Source organism: Pantherophis guttatus, chromosome 4 (assembly GCF_059756535.1).
Source record: "Pantherophis guttatus breed Tessera chromosome 4, ASM5975653v1, whole genome shotgun sequence".
Taxonomy (NCBI): domain Eukaryota; kingdom Metazoa; phylum Chordata; class Lepidosauria; order Squamata; family Colubridae; genus Pantherophis; species Pantherophis guttatus.
The window spans coordinates 104,563,683-104,569,881 of NC_142066.1; positions in this window are offsets into that span (position 1 = coordinate 104,563,683).

Below are 6,199 nucleotides of genomic sequence, written 5' to 3' on the forward strand. Positions count from 1 at the left end.
AATATTTTAATTCAGAATAGTAAAAAGCACAATAGATTCCAATCGGTTTAGAACAGACCACTAGACTGAGTTGAGTGTGAATAAAAACTACATAGTAACAGCAAATATACTGCTCAAAAAAATAAAGGAAACACAAGCAGAAGACATCCGAGATCTGAATGAACGAAATAGCCTTATTAAATACTTTGTTCATTACATACAGTAGTTTATACACTGCTCAAACAACTAAAGGGAACACAAAACTACTGTATGTAACGAACAAAGTATTTAATAAGGCTATTTCATTCATTCAGATCTCGGATGTCTTCTGCTTGTGTTCCCTTTATTTTTTTGAGCAGTGTATTAATGTGTATTCATAGAAGAGGCGAGTGATGATTTGTGAAGAAAATATTAAATATCCATAGTTGATTTAGCTTATCTCTGTTTAGCTTTTTTCTATTCTGGGAATCTACTGAATTCCCAATGCTCTGAAGTAGAGGATGTCAACATTTATCATCCTTATGTTCTATATTGTAGATACTATTTACATTTCATTTGCATCCCTAGGGACTGGTCTACAAGATATACATTGTGTCATTAGGAATCCATATTCTTAGTATATGACTATCTGTGCAGTTATTGTCATTCTAATTCTCATTTAAACTATGTTGCAGAAGTTGGTTTTCATGCCTGATGGTTCTCTGTCTTATTCCCATTTTGTAACCTGAAGATAATCAGACTTAGAAGTACAATTGACTGTGAAAAAAGAGAGCAAAGAGACCCTTCAGGACACAAAATCAACAGTACCTTACAGAGGTGTTAGAAAAGACAAGATGGCAGAAACAACCATGCAATCAAATACTCATTCTATTCTCTGTGCACCTTAACTTTTTTGACACCCCCCCCACAGGGGTGAAATGCTACTGGTTCAGGGTGGTTCGCCCAAACTGGTAGTAAAAAAATGGTTTGAAAAGTTAAAAAAAGTTCCGACTATCACGTGGCACAGCTTATCTTCAGAACTTTTTTTAAATTTTGTTTTTAGCATTTTTTACCTACTCGTTCGGGCAAATAGGTAATTCAAAAATGCTTTTAAAAAGTAAAAAAAAGCTTCCGACAATCAGCTGTGACAATCAGCTGTGCCACGCGATCCTCCTAACTTTTTTTTTTTTTTTTACTTTTTAAAGCATTTTTTTACTACCTATTGCCCAAACCGGTATTATTGTGAAAAGTGGGATAGTTTGTTTTTGAGTTCTCTGTGACTCTGTGAGGTTCCTGATTTTTGCAGGGGCCATTTTGTGTGAAGTCCAGCTGCTTTTGCATTGTGTGTGAGTCAGTTGTGTAGCTTTTGTGTTATTTTTGTGTAAAGTGTGATGGTTGGTTTTCCTGGTCACATGCCCATCAAGCCACGCCCACCCAGTTACATGCCCATCAAGCCATGCCCACCCAGTCACATGATCACCAAGCCATGCCGACCAAGCCATGCCCACAGAATTGGTAGGAAAAGTTTTTGAATTTCACCACTGCCCCCACACCCTCTATAAGGACATCCTTGGTATCTGTAAGAATATTCATGAACTGGAATGGAGACATGATAATAAGGTCAGCCAATAGCAACTGGGTCAGCCCATAGGGACTGTTTGGAAACTGAAATAGTATTTTCTGGAGGCAGCAGGGAGCCTGGGTGTGGCTTAGCAAACAAGTCCAAACTAGTCTGTCTGATGAATTGAAACTGAAACTCTTCTCTGTTGTACTCTGCTGTTGTTTTGCTTGTAACTATTACCATGTTGGAGAATCTGCCATTGGTGTTGTATATTTATTTCATGTGTTATTATAAATAAAGAGAAGTTAATGAATCCTGCTGAATCAGTTACCTGTGTATGCTTTCTGGATTTGATTTCTGCAACAAACTCTGACAGTATCTTGCAAATATGTGGTCTTCAAGAAATGCAAAATGGATTGCCTTGCCAAATGCTGAGATATATTGGATGAAAGAACATGCAGCATGAAATGTATTCAGAAAGAAATGTCTGTGAATGCATGAGTTTGCTGCTTTCCATCAATTTCAGTTAGTCATTATGAACTTCATTCTTTTTATTCCTAATTTTAAAATTGAAAATCTAAGATACAATAGGATTATATTTTGAGAATGCTGTGAGTGAGTAGGTCGCTATTTAAATTTCTAAAACAAACAAACAAACAACAAATAAATAAACAAATAAATATTCCAGTTCTTTTTTGAAAAGTGGAAAACATTTCCTAGATTAACAAAATAAATAGCAACATTTTATGAAGGGACTTTTTATACAAAAGTATCCTGTATTCATTTCTTTATTTATATTGTTTCAGACTTTCATTTAGAATGAAAATCTACATTATCTAAATTGGCATAACTTCCATTGCTTCCGAAAAATGTCAGTTAAGAACCTGAATATTGTTGATTCTATTTTTAATTTTAAGCATTAACATTTAAATTTATGATTTAATTTGGATGTATTATTGTATGAGAGATCCTAATCTATATATAAGAAATCCTTATTTTATTATTTTACATTTTTAAAATTACTATATATATGAAGCTATACTAAAGTTGGGATGATAAATTTCAGCACGAATATAACTCACCCGCCCCTGCCTTTTTTTAAACTAACGGAAAGAAATGCCTTCTAAACTAGAATCTTTCAGAACAGGTAATTCCCCTATACAATATATTTCACGCTTCCCTGGTTTCTGACAGATTAGGTAAATTTACTTTGTTGCCAACCCATATGAGCTGGGAAAGCTTTAGTAATTTATTAAGCTTTATCTGAAGACAGATAATTACAATGAGTTTTTTAAATACTCTAATTGCACAGTGCACAAACTTGGGGTAGAAACAACCCTGCATTCTAAAACCCTGAGAGGAATTAAATTTTCACATGTGGATCAAATAAGCATCTTTGGAGCAATTGTTTATAAATAGTTCATCTGTATAGATATAATCATTAAAAGTGGAGAGCAATACAAATATAAATAGGATTTAAGGCTTTAAAAAGCAGGAGGGAGATTCATAAAGTCATTAATTTTTTAGCAAGGCAGCACTCACTCTCCCAGCTCTTCCTTCTTAATAAATTTACTTGTCATTTGCAAGCAATCTTCTGTCAGATGCTGATATACAAATATATACAATATATATATATACAAATATATACAAATATCCAGGTTTGCTTCTTCCTTAATACCTTATTTTATAAATAATATCTATTTATAACTCTATAAATGTATTGTAAATGAAAATTGCCTAAGACTTTATGTGAGAGCAAGACACGCCGTACTCTATGATGGATGTACATGCAAATACCAAAACATGTTTACCCATAGAGACACTTCTTTAAGTTTCAACTATTCAAGAGTTAGTTTTGTTTTATTTGTTTTTAAAAGAATATCTGCATTCAACCAGGAATTATAATATCAAACCTGCATTGTTTTCAACAAGATATTGAATTCCCCACATTAAGCAGAAAGTCCAAAGTTTATGACTTTCAGATAATGGTTAAAATTATGTGTGTGAAAAAAGCCAAATTCTTAGTCATCACGTTAATCAAATTTGTTGTCTCTTCATAATTTGCAGTATCACTATATTATTTCAAAGCTTCCAACTGGCTCTCAGTCTATGTAAGAACATAATCTTGGCTTCAGAGCAGCCGTGAAAGAAACAACAGAAACAGCAGCAATATTCCTTTTTCTGTGTGAAATGTTTCTGCCTGCTGAGTCATAGTGTTATCCATTCCTGACTGAAAGCTGAAATCCGTCTCCTGCCTCATTCCCTGATATTGTTATTCACCTAATTGCCACATCTTAAGGCTGCCCTCGGATGGTATTGAAAAATATTCCTTAATCCTGATACAGGAAGGACACTTATAACTTTGAGAGGAAATGAAGGGGACATCAGAAACCTGACAGAAAAAAAAGATGTTGTCAAGGACTGTTTTGTCACTCCTAGAGCAATGGGAGCATGAATGGCATCACATCTTACACACTGCAAATAAATGGGTTTTTCTTGTTGGTTAGGTTGTTTTAATATCTCGTAGACCAGCCTTTCCCATGACAGGTACTGTTCAGATGGGTTGAATGACAGCAACCATCTGGAGCCATTGTAATCACTATAATAGATTTGGATGTTGCAAGAAGGTAGCCCCAAGATAAGGCTTTCAGAAGGATAATACGGAAATTAAGAAAGTAGCAAATTATTACGAGGTAGAAGGAAAAATACAACCTGACTTTTTTTTCTTCAGGAAGTTAGACTTGGAATGAACTTGGAGTCTTTGTACAATGAACCCTGAAACAATTCTAGGGGAACTCAAAATTCAATTTTTGTCACAAAACTTTGAGAAACACAAGACAAAAACCTGGGCAAAAATATATAGTATTTGTGTCCTTTGCACATTTGCTTTGTCACTTGCACCTTAAAATTTGAAAACAAAAGGGGGGGATCTGAAAATTAATATTATCACATTGCCCCATATTTGGGTCAGCCAGTAATCCTATTCTTGAAAGCAACTACGTAAGATATTTTTCCTAATTCAATAATGGGGCAAAAGAAGAAGCCATTACAATATAAAACTGTAGCACTTAAATTAGAACAGAACAGAAACATTCTGCACATTTTAACATCACATTTAAACAAAAGTGTTGTATAATTGTTGTATAATTCCCTCATGGGCAATCCGTCTGAACTCCGATCTGTGAATATATAATATGTGATGGTCAGTCCCAGGGTAAGAAAGGGTCAAATGCACCTATTGTTTCCCAGGATAAAAATAAAACTGACATAGATGAAAATTGGCTGGTGGTGAGTCCATCAGAAGGGAAACTTTTTTCAGTCCAAAATACACTCCAGATTTGGTGGGACTTTGAGCCAGAAACCTTAGCTGGTTTTTCCCTAGTGGCTTTTTTCCCCCTCCACCACTGTTCGTCTCCTTGCCTTCTTCCTTGGGTTCAGTCTGAACAAGTATCTGGAGGTGAAGATGTTGTAGTGCAGGAATAACGAGAGGCACAAGCAAGCAAGTGACAACAGCTCTTTAATTCAGGGTGAGACTTCAGCAACAGAACACAGGCAACAGCCCTCCTTATATACAGTTCAGAAATAACCATTAACCAATCACAACATTCTACCATTCAAATCTCCCACACAAAATGGATATATACATAACACCCCTCCATTCCCAGAAGGCACTTATTCTATCTGTTTACATATTTACATACAAAATCACGCAGGTGACCAGAGCGTGACTTCACTCTGGTTGACCTGCGCAGTTCAGGTGTTGATGAGGCGTCGAGCTGGTCAGAGGGACCTCCCGTCTCTCCTGGCTCCGCCAATGGAACTTCCTGGATTTCTCCAGAGGCATGGTCATCCCCGGCTGGGAGTGTCGACTTGTCAGGGTGGCGCTGGAGCCCAGGTTTACCAGATAAGTAATCCGGTTTACTCGGGCTTGAGATAGCTGTTTTGGGGAAACTTTGGAAGTCAGGTTCAACAATATCTGGATTTTCATAGGCTTCACAATTTAAACGTTTACGCAATTGATCTATGTGCCTTCTCCAAATTTTACCTTGCCCAACGTCTATAGTGTACGATTTCGGGCTGGTGATTCCTACAATGGTTCCCCCTATCCATAATGGACCGCTAGCATAATTCCTTGCGAATACTGGGGTCCCTATTTGAAATTGCCTTAATCCTATTTCTTCCCCCTTGAAGTTATCTTGGGAATAGTTGGGATGTAGACGATCGAGAGTACATCGACCCATTAAAAGTTCTGCTGGACTGCGCCCTGTGGCAGTGCATGGGGTGGCATGTTGTATTGTTAAAAATTGATCGATTCTAGTTTTCCAGTCCCCCGCATCGAGTTGGGAGAGAGCTTCTTTGGTTGCTCTTACGAATCTCTCCGCAAGGCCATTAGAAGCCAGATGAAACGGAGCTGACAATGCGTGTCTTATTCCTAACTCGGCCAGATAGCTTTCAAATTGTGTCGCCGTGAATTGGGGCCCGTTATCTGATACCAGAGTGTCTGGTAACCCGTGAGTTGCAAATAGCTTCCTGAGAACCTTGCTTACCGCCTCGGAAGTGGTTGATGGCATTAGGGCTATTTCCAACCATTTGGAAAAAGCGTCAACAATTATTAGAAAATTCTGCCCGTGGAATGGCCCTGCAAAATCAATATGAATCCTCCCCCATGGTCCCTTAGGC